The 11932-nt window shown below is 37.1% G+C and overlaps 1 protein-coding gene across 24 annotated transcripts in view; it reads left to right on the forward strand.

Moving 5' to 3' along the window:
- LPP (LIM domain containing preferred translocation partner in lipoma) overlaps positions 1-11932 on the forward strand; it is a 613522-nt gene that overhangs the window by 124433 nt on the left and 477157 nt on the right. The window lies entirely within an intron of this gene.

Here is an 11932-nt window from a genome sequence, read left to right on the forward strand (position 1 = left end):
GTAGACAAGGGGAATGGATGGAGGCCAACATGAAAAAAGCAAAAAAGCAAAGGAGAAAGTAATGTTCTGCCATGACCAGGAGACTTTCCCCCATTTCTCAACCAAATCCCAACAGAATTTCTTAGGGAAAAAATGAGAAGGCTGGAAGGTAAGACAGGGCCGTATTGTTGTGCAAGTGAGGGACAGTTTTCTGAGCAGGGACGACGTAATTCAGTGTGTAATTTGGGATAGTTAATCTACTTAGGAAACAACAATTGAATGTACACTAAATAACTCAAACTGGAATAAACAGGTCTTGTGTAATGCTGTAAAGGTCTGTGGTGTAAGAATCAACCACCATTTCAGAAATTACAACCACTCCTCGGTGTTAAACTTCAGACATCACACTTGAATATCAGACTCTTTGCTGCCCTCCCAGACTTCTGTTAAGAGAATGTCATGGGATAAAGAAATCCATGGGATAAAGACATAAATTCCATAATGATAGCAGAAGTGGGAGAGTCCAGTTGAATAGGTAAATTTCATTTTTGGAATTTGTGATAAATCAGAAGGGATTTTTGCCAATCAGGAATTAGATAAATAGACTGATGATACAAATTAGGAACTATACGTTGCTTATAGGAAACAAAAGAATGTATATTAGATTTAAAAAATGCAAGTCAATAGTTTATTTGGCAATTAGAGCTAGGTATTTCGTTCTTTAACAGCTCCTTAGGGTATTATTTCTTATATATAGCCGAGAAAAGTCTGTTATTCCCATTTTACAGATGAAGAAACAGTACACAAATATAAAGATCATTATTCAAGGATACTTGGACTAGTTTTCATTAGCCAGCTTAATTCTTTGTTTTATTTTGGGGATTTTATTTTGAAGTGAATCAGTAGGATTTATTTATAGGTTTTCACAAGGCCACTGAATTAGACTAGGTTTTGACATACAGAGGAATCAGGGAGGTGTAATTAGCTAAGCTCTCTGCCTTGTTGTTTCAACAATATTGAAAGCAATATGCAGATGGTTTGCTCATTTGCTTTCACTTACTGTCATCTTTTTCAAGATAATAAACTGAATATATTGTAGAGATTGATTAATTAGCCTTCCTAAGGTAAGTACTTCTGCAAACACATCTCTACAATCCCAAATCCTAACCAAATTTTCGTTTACCTCACTCCAGGGTTCCTGAGTTATTTCCTTTTTTCTGGAGACATTTGACAGATCACACTGCTCTTCGTTTGGGGGCAGCTTTCTGTTGCCCTGGGGACAGCTCTCTGTTACCCTGGTCATCCTCTGGTCTTCCTTTCCTCTCTTTGTTTGCCAGGAACACATGTGACTTGCTGGCCTCTTATTCCTCTTGGAGACACTAGCCCAGGTACCCCATTGCTTTCTTTACCTTTGGTTCTCTTGAGTACCCATGGTGATGGTGGCTCCAAACAGCAATAGTTTTCACCTGAGTTTGTGGATCATCTTTCCTTAGGGAACTTTTATCAGAATTCAGATTTTCAGTCTGCATCCCTAAATTTTTCATCGTCACTCTGGGCATTTGCATCTCAAAAACCTTTTTTTATTTAATTCTGATGGGCACCTTGTTTAAAATCTACTGTTCCCATTTTACTTATGCTGTGAAGTGCTTAGAGTAAAAGCTTTTAAAAAAGAATTTAATCCAGTGGTTCCAGGATGAGAGAGGCACTCAGGGTGTGAAAAGAGTGAGTAGTTCTCAAAAAGGGTGTGGTCTCAGCTGGAGAGGAAACTATATGATTCTACAAGGAAAGAAAGGCTCTGGTGTCCTGACCGTCTGCTTCTTTTATACCTCAGGCTCATTCCCATAATGAATGTTTATTCTGCCCAGTGATAATTCTGTTGTTCCTACGTGAATGTGCTATCCATTTTGTTTTATAAGTTTTCACAGGAGCTGGGACGAAGGGTAGGAGTTCTTAGCTCAGCTCCACTAAAGGCAAGGCCAAGTATGAGGCTCTGTCTTATTCTATAGATTCCAGCCTTTCAACAAAGACTGAACTTCTTTTCTTACCTCCAAACCTTAAGCATATTTACCCTTTTCCTACATAAACTCCCTACATGATAATTGTCTCATACCTTTAGTAACATACCACATTTTGTTAGAATCAGTTAACTCTTTGTATAAAACACAGAACATACTAAATGTGGTGAGTTTACTCACTGGCAGAGGTGAAATGGAGGCTAGCCTTCCCTCAACCGTCATTATACTCACCCTGGGCTTTTTTGAGTGTACTATGTGGAATCAGTGTTATGACTTCTCAGTCATATCTTTCCTATTTTAAAACTGCAGAATTGATCTTGCCATCTTACCAGGGAGCACATCGTCAGTAAATTCTAATGGAAAAACCTGTCTGATGAATGGCAGGAAGACGGCACAGCAGCACTTGTGAGTCATTCCAAGACCAGCTAGATTTGAGCTGTGGTACTTCTTCGATACTGACTCTAAACCTCCCGCGGCATTCTGCCGTCTTAAGCAGCTTTCAAATCTTTGTCTCTGATTTTCTTATGTAGGTCAGACTGTGTCTTTTCTTTAAATTGTGCCTGGACATCCCCTTAATAGATTGGACTGGTCTTGTGAATTGGATTTATACGTTTATGAAAGCAGTCATTCTTGAAGGGCGTCTTCCCCTCCCACAGTGGGGCAAGATGTTAGGGGGCCCAGGTACTCTTATATATCGCAGTTTTTTATTTTTATTTATTTTTATTTTTCTTTAAGTAGAATGTTGATACTTTGGAGTGGAAGGAAAGCAAAACAGTTTTGGAGAACCTTAAGAAAAAAACCCGAAAAAACAAAACTTTTCCTGAGATAAATCAATGGATACTATAAAGAAGGCAATAGGGCACCAGGAAACCTTGAGAAAGGTCTACTCTGTCTCATTCTGCTCTATAAACTTGACTGCCTGACTGTCAGCGGGGATCCTTGAACTCATATTTCTGGGTTGTTAACTAGATCAGATGAGCTTATGCATATGAAAATACTCTGTAAATGAAAAAATAAAAACCTTTTAACATAGTTCTGGCATTTTTTCTAAAACAAAATAAACCTTTCTTTTTTGATTATAAAAGTTATATACACCTATTTTAGAAAATTAAAATGCACAAAAATATAAAGAAGAAAATTAATACGCCCATAACCCATCATCCAGAGATAACTGCTGTTTACATGTATAACCACTCTATTCTTTTTTTTTAAAGGGGATTATTTTATATATACCTAGTTTTACATGTTTTCTTTACATAACATTGTAAACATTTTCCCATGTCATTAACCATTCTTTAAAAGTACACATTTTAATTACTGTATAATGTTGCATTATGCAGGTGATGTATTTGCATATATTGTGATATATTTGACTACTGTTTCCATTATTAAGTGCAGACTGTTTACCAAGAAAAGAATTTGCTTTAACACAAGGCAGGGGCACTTGGCATTGTTTTTGTAGTAGAAAAATTTGACATTTCATTTCATTCTGAATTAATATGTGTTAGACTGGAGATTAGCAGTATTTTTAGTTAAGATCTCAGTAAAGGTAAAGTTGGACCTATAGAATTGTTAATTTAGAGAAAATCGTGACTAAAAAATCTAATAGGTCAAGTTCTCTTAATTAACATAACATTCATCAGAGAAACATTGAAAAATAGTATGGATAGTCTCATAAACGTATTGCATTAGATAAGTTGTCTCATGCCTTCTGGAAGGCTTTTAATTTTGTCTTATCAGGAGGATGTGATAAATTTGTTTTGCTCACAGGGTCTTTTTTTTTTTTTGCTGGGCATATTCATAATACTATAGTTATCACATTTTTGAATGTAATGATATAATAATGAAGAGAGACCTTTGTATATTTTTTAAAATGGAAATTTAAAGAGCAATAGTCTAGGAGAGGGAATTGTACTAGTGTTTCAGTCTCGAGATTGATCTTTTTGTTATGGATTTGTCCTTTGCTTTTCTTTTTGCATTTCTATGTGTCTGCTTAGCACTTTGTCATCTACATTTGCCTGAATTCCATTCCTCTACTTGTCCATTCTCCAACGCATCCATCCTTCCGCTTACCCATCCAATCATCCTAGTCATTTATCCTCTCGCCATTCTTACCTACCACTCTCATCTATCTCTCTCCATCTCCATCTGTCATCTACATCCATCTATTCACCTATCCATAACTACCTATAAAGAGAACAGAGACTATTTTGATGAGAGCATATTTGTTTCTTTGTTGCTTTTTATAAAGGGATGATAGGGGCCAACGCCATGAGAACCTGAAAGTTAAAATGATTACAATTTGTTCATTTTTGTTTCACTTCAAAATCAGGAGGGATGTTTAGAACTGATTTGATTATCTACTCTATGACGTTCATCAGGATGTTCTTAATATAATTCATCTTGTGGATTAGTGTTTCAACTAATATTTTCTTAGAAATCAGCCACCAGGAGATAGAATAAACAAGAGCTATTATATAGATTCTGAGTAGTATATTCAGAAGAGGAATAATTTTCTTCAATTTGGACTAAGAAAGAGTAAAAAATCTACAAGTGCTGTCCTTCTAAATTTATTGACTTAAAAATATACTGTAACATTTTCAAGGAGTTGAGATATATTATACAAAGATATTTTTGAGGCATGGGAACCTGTGTTGCACTTGATATTTGGATAAAATGGAAGAAACCAGCTGTTATTGAAAACCCTCGTTTGTTTCTGAAAAAGCCGCTTTGCGCTTATCTTATTTCATTCTCACAATGGCCCTGTGATGTCTTATAGTATTCCCATTCTCTAGATAAGAGGCAGAGGCTCAGAGAGGCTAAATGATTTGCCCACATTGATGTGGTTAACGAGTGGCACAACTTCTATGAAATCAAGACCCGTTTGACTCTAAATAAAACGGTTACTGTGCAGTAAACCATACTGACCTTGTGGAGAAGACTTGTAAAACCTTAATAACTGTATTATCAGCTCTCCACTTTATGTTTTATATTTACTTGGCCTCTGAAAAGGGTCCTGCAAAGAGCACAGTTTTTAGTTCTTTTCTTGAAAGATGAGAGGGTTTGCATATGGACGTGATAAAGAAGACAGTTCTTAGGATACGGATATTAGTTTGACTCTGTAAAGTTGACTTTGGTATTTGACAGAATGAGCTTTTCCTCATGTGCAGCTGTGTGTTTGTGTTTGACTTAACCTGAGTCTCATTAGTCAGCTTGAACTAAATGACACAAAGATCCCCTTCACAAGATGCATATTTTGAAGGCAAACAAACCAATGAAATTTAATAACAACTCTCTCCAAATTTTTGTAAGGTCTAGAAAGCCATAAACAGTATGTAAACAATTGATTGTGGCTATGGTTCAATAAAATTTTCTTTACAAAACTCACAGTGAGCCAGATTTGGCCCATGAGCCATAATTTGCCAATACCTGTTCATGAAATAATGAACTTTGTTTTGTTCATTGCTATGTAACCAGTGCTTGACATATTCCATAAATATTTGTTAAATGAATGAGCTAATGAATCAGACTCCTTCTCTGATCTCTAAGATCTCATAATCCAGTAGAGGAGATAAGAAATATATGTATGAGAGTGTGGAGGGCAGTGAAATCAGGTGGTATTTTAACTGGATCCTGAAAGATAAGCAAGTATATGTCACCAGCCAGAGATGGAAGGAGCACACTGCCAGCAGAAGACACACCCCAAAGAGACAAGAAGAAGGGCATTTATGGTGAATAATGTGCAGTTCGATTTTTCTGAAGTAGGATTTCCCTGACTTATCTGATCATTGAAAACACTTTTTATTAATAATACAGATTTGCAGCATTCTCTTTGGAGATTCTGATTTATTAAGGCAAGTTTGGGCAATACTAGTTTGTATAATAAAGATTTGAAAGGAAGTAATAGTTGAAGATGACACTGGGAAGATAACTGGGATAATTTCTGATCGGAAATAAAGTTTCTAATGGGAATAAAATTTCTAATGGGAAATAATACCCAACAGAATTAGTATTGACTGATGGCAACTGGACCTAGAATTACACTGTACATTCTTTGCCACAAAATTGGGACATCTGCCCTACTTATTGGCCTGCCTTTATAAGTCTCTTATTGATCTCGTAGGAATACCTTAGTCTTTGTGATGAAATGGCATATAATTTAGTCGGTTGCGTAAATTATGACATAGCTACTAGATTTATGGCTTTTGAATCTCTGGGTTGACAAATATCTAAGAGGGCAAATGGATTCAAATGACTTGATAGAAAACTTGCTTTCTCTTCATGTAACTCCAGTTCAGAGGGCAGTTTAATTTGGTGCCCAGATTTGTAGAATGACTACAAGGAGGACCGTCTGTCTCCTTTTGAATAATGGGGAAAATGAGTCAAAATGTAGGCAGTGACTTGCATAAGTTCTGTTACCAAATTATTTGCAGAACTAGGAGTGTAATGCAAATGCCAAGGTGCTCAATTTAGTTTTTAGTTTTTGTTTCATAATTTTATAATAAAACTCCTAATTAACATAATTTCTCTCTATTTGAGAATCTCATAGCCTTTTTCTCATTCTTTTTCTATTCTGTTTATCATAAAGTTATACCCTAATGTCTTCTAGACTGGTATCCCACGGTTACTCCCAAATAATTATGACTGAGCTCTGTTTCCCTAGAGAGCTTAACATATTTCCTGGCAGTTAGCATGTGTTCAGCAAATAATTGTAGACTTGTAATATCTTGAGCATCTTTTTCTTTCTTGTGTGTTTTGACTCAAGTTTCTTTTCAGCTATATTGTCAGAAAAGTCAGGTTCTTCTAGAATTGTTAAATATAAGATACTTTCTCATAAGCTTCCTCAAAAAATATTGAATTCCCCATTATGGCTGAGACCTTTCTTAATAGCTCTATTGATAGTTAAATGTCAGCAACTTTAAAAAAGAAATGTCAGTAAATTATCAGAGAAAGAAATTGCACATTTACTTGAGTAGACATATTTTAATTGACCGCTTAAAACAAAGATTATAACAAAATCCTGAGAAATTTCATATCTTGCACATTTATCTTAACTGCCAGAACTTTTTTTATTTGTATTTCTTAGGAGGCTTAATGTCTTCCGCATATGGTTATATGTGTACATTCGTTCCTCCCAGTAGATGGTGAGCATATTGAATCGAAGCTTAAAAAAAAGTGAGTTTCTGCACCCTCACAAAGCCTCGCTCTGTAGGTGCTAATACTAAGTAAACATTTACTCAAAGAAACATTGTTAGAAAAGGGCCAACCTTATCTTCACTTATTTACTTAATTCTCTCTTATTTTGCATCTGCCTTTGTACCATGTTTTGTGCTTAACATTGGTGGTGAGACTGGATTGGGGTTAGGTATGTAAGAGTGAATAAAGATAGTTCTCATCTGTTTTGCTGGAGATGTTGATGCATAACAGATAAATATAATGAGATGGAGAAATTTAAGGTAGATACAAATAACCTGTATTAGAATCTGGAGGCAGGTTAATTCCGAAGAGATGAACCAAGGGAGGCTTCAGCAAAGGGACAATGTTTGAGAAGAGCCGGAATATATCTTGGTCTTCCCTTTCAATCATTGGTTTTGATCTTTGTCAACACACACACACACACACACACACACACACACACACACACACACACTAATGTTTTCTTCTTTTTGCAACCTGTTTGTAGCTTTAAGAGTAGAGCTGTCTTAACATGGGGCAAAAGGAAGAGAAGAATAGGTTTCATTGTAATCTTTGAGTTTCTCAAATTCTGAAAGACACAGTGGCCAGAAATTATTGATATGACCCTTTATCATTATCGGTATGGACCACAAGTACATTGTCTAGAGACATACATTAAGTCCTTACTTAATGTTGTTGATAGCTTCTATGAATTTAAGCAAAACCATGTATAATGAGAACAACTTTACCATTGACTAATTGATATAAACAAGAGTCAAGTTCCTATAGCATCTCATCAACGTTAATAGGGAAACAATGCTGAACGAAATGATGTTATTCGAGGACCTGCCGTATCCTGTTCTAAAGTAATGGTGTTCTTTCCAAGAATTTTTCCATCAGTTGTTGTACTCCTCAATAATTAAATTACACTAAATAGTTTCCTGGGTGGAGGGAGCATAGTGTGGTGGAAGAAGTTTCGATTTTGACGTCAGATGGTCCTGGTTCCATACCTAACTTTTCCATTTATTTATGTGACCCAAGACCATTATCCTTTCCAAGGTTCAGTTTACTCATTCTTGAAAATGGTGATAATGGAAAAGTACTTCACAGAGTTGTGGAATTAAAGGAGCTAATGTTTGCAGAGCTTCTATTTCAATGCCCAGGACATGATACATCATCTGCCTACAGGGCAGATAAGCTTAAAAGTGAACATGTGACATGTAAGTGCATTTGCACAGTTATCAAACAGATAAATCTTTGACTTCCACCAAGAAATGCTTCCAGTCCCTTTTCTGGAAACACAAAGCCCTTTTATCTAGATTTCCTTTTCCCACTTTAGAGTCCTGGCTACAGGAAATAGTTTGTTTTCCTCGTTACTGTAGGGAAGATGATGGTGCAAGTAAGCTGATGAAATTTGACTGGTCCCAGGCCGTGGTCTGAGCATGCGTTTTGGGGAGAGAGCTGCAGGGTGTGGTGGGGGATATGGAGAGCCTGGGAGGGCTCTCTCTGAAAAAAGTGGAAGCTGCCTGGAGCTAATCAGTTGTTACACATGGGAACGCTTTGTCAGATTTTTATGTGAAATCTTTAATTTTTAAAACCTTGGCTCATTAACATATTTTACAAACGCCGTAAGAGTTACTTCCTCATAGATAGAGAAAAATACAACTTATGATTTCACTCAGTAACATCAACATCAGCTCAAAACAACAACAGCAAAACGCTTAAAAAGTTCACACTGTACATGGAAGACAGAACCCATTTAAAGATCAGAATTGACCTGCAGTCCTTCAGTGTGCATCTCTTGTGCATACTTTTAAATAATGAAGATAACGGTGAATGATGGCCAACACTGAGTCCTTTCCGTGTGCCAGGCACTCTGTTATGGATTTTACATATATCACTTAATTCCTAAAAATAACCCAGAGTGGTATGCATTACTATAATTATCCCATTTCACAGATAGGGTCACTGAGGCTCAGAGAGATTAAGTATCTTTCCTGAGATTACACAGATGATAATAGCTGGGTTTCAAACCAAAGACTGTGCACCTTCAAAACCAAGTATACCAGCGGTTTCCAACCCTGATGGTATGTTGGAATCACTGGAATACCCTTAAAAATACTGTTGTCCAAGCTCACCTCCAACCTAAACAAATCAAAGTATCTGGAGGTGGGACCCAGGCGTGGGTTTTATTTTCAAAAGCTCCAAATCAATAGTTAGAAGTAGAAATAATATAGATAACAACCTCCCTTCTCGCATCAAACACTCCCTATGTCCTGTACCCTATTTTATTTTTAAACATATTTATTGCCCTTTGAAAATTATGTTCATTTATCTGTTTGTGAATATTCTGCCTTCACCACTGGGATATATAGTCCATGAGTATAGGAATTTAGCCTTTTTTGGTTCTTTGCTATATCCCCATCATCTAGATTAGTGCTTTATACATAATAGTTATGCAGTAAATATTTATTTGAATGAATAATTGATCCTTCACTGCAGGGAACTTACAGTCTAGTGAGGGAGACAGATAATACATACTTGGTCTTATGAGATAAGCTGATAACAGTGATGGCTGAGCTGACTTTATTAAAACTTGGAAGACTGCTGTTAGAGGTCAGGTAAATTGTCTTGACATGTACTGAATGGACTGTGGGGCGTTTTATTTGTTATCTATAGTACTAGACTGCATCCATTCTGTGCTCTGGTGTGTATGTGTGTGTGTCTGGTGTGTGTGTGTGTGTCTGGTGTGTGTGTGTGTGTGTGTGTGTGTGTCTAATAGTATATAATAGGTGACACACTCATGTTACCTTTATTTGGGCATAATTTTTTAGCGAAACTGCTAGGGATTATAATCAGGACATTCTGAGTTTTGTTACCTAAACATCAGGCCATGGAACAAATTCAGGACTGGTGGTAGAGGTTTACTCATTCTATGGGGAATTCAGGTATTCTCTTTTCTTTCTAGGAAAGCCAACTTCTGTAGGTCACTCTGCTGCCACCATCTATAGCAGTAGTTCTCAGCCTTTATGTATCAAAGACTGTTACAATGGATAATGTCCATATAACAGCACACCTTTGGCCGTGACCGAGGGAAGGTAGGCCGAGGTTAAGTATAATAACTGGAGACCCATAACTCTGTCTGTTCTTCCTCCACTTAAGAAAGTAAAGGGGCATGCGAGTGACAAAATCATAGGGATAACCTGTTAAGAGTGTTAGTTTCTAAATAAATCATTTGGAACTTTAGGAGTATAACAATGACTAGTCACAAATTGCTTGTGGCACATCTGACATTTGGTGGACCCTGGTGATAGTGAAATTGCTTAACCACTGCTAGGCCCAGCCATTGGACAGTCAAAACTCACCCCGTCAAGTACAAGCTAATGGGCGGCCTTGCTGATAAAGTCAGTGTGTCGTCATGAAACAGCTAAGAGCCCGGAGATGTACGGAGGATGGAAGGAAGTGCCAGGCTGCTGTCCTTAGGCAGAGCAGAGAATGGAATGGGTCCATCCTCTAGAATGATAAAACTTGGGCTGAGGAGGAGCTGGTCTTGCCACTTACTGCTTGGGGCTCCTGGGCAATTCACTTGCCCTTTCTAATTAGTTTTTTCCGATACATCGTTGGGGAGAATAATTTTGGCATGCTCTATTTCCAAGGCTTGATAGGATGGTTAAGCACCTATGAAGAAATTTTTCAAGATGAATCATCATCCAAGTTAAGGATGATGATTAATTAAGGGAAAGATGACAGTGATGGTTTTTCTCCCGTTGTGGATTCACCACCTCTGATTTCTCTGTTCAAATTTAGCCTAAAACGAAGGGTGAGAGGACACTGGGGGAAAGAGGGAATAAGCAAAGGCAGGAATTGGCCTTTTTTCTGTGTTCCTCCAGAATAGTTATGTCCCGTAGAGTCTAAAGATAAAACTTGGGCAATCTGTTTCATAGTTGAGATTATTTAAGACAATAAAATATGTCTAAAGAGGCTCAAGCTTATATGATATTCATGAAAAGTGCCATGTCTGAGGTGCTTGCTTGTTTTGAAAATGGGCTGATTTTGACAAAGGGGGAAAATTGGGATTCGTTTACTGTAAATTGCAAGTAAGAGACAACAAACAGAAAGTTGAATATTAGAAGAACTTGGCTATCGCAAAAACCACACACTTTCACATCAGTAAAACATGGAGTTCTGACATGAATGAAATGTGAAACTCCTTGCAGACCACAGAGAGTAAAAAGGAGCACTTTTGTTTCATTATTAATACCATTGTCCTTGTTTCTTTAAATGAGAATTGATAGCAACCATAATAGCATCTTTTTCAAAGATCAAACACAGAAAGAGAGAAAAATAAAACCAAATAAACAAACACACAAAAACCTCACGACCACTATCACCACCAACAAAACGTAATGCTCTAAGGATGGATTGTTTCTAAATGTCCATTGTTAAGTCATCAGGTTCTAGAGAAAGGGGCCCACATTTCTTTCTATCAGTATAGAGTCTTCAGTAATTTTTCTTCTTTCTTTTTTCTCTCTCTTTTGGAAGATTGACAAAGTTGGCGTTTTATTCTGCGAGAAGGGTAATTTTGTCCTCTGATGTATGTGGGAATCTGAAGCGGTGACTGTGTGTACCTGGACTATCTGTGTTCACAGGAGGAGTGAGGCCAAGGATGCCTGATTGAAGCGTGCGCTGTAGAAGCTTTAGAGTAAAAATGGGGCCCGCTGGAAATGAAATGAGTTAACCTTTAAAAGTGAGGGGCCAGTGGA

Source organism: Pteropus alecto, unplaced genomic scaffold (assembly GCF_000325575.1).
Source record: "Pteropus alecto unplaced genomic scaffold, ASM32557v1 scaffold88, whole genome shotgun sequence".
Taxonomy (NCBI): domain Eukaryota; kingdom Metazoa; phylum Chordata; class Mammalia; order Chiroptera; family Pteropodidae; genus Pteropus; species Pteropus alecto.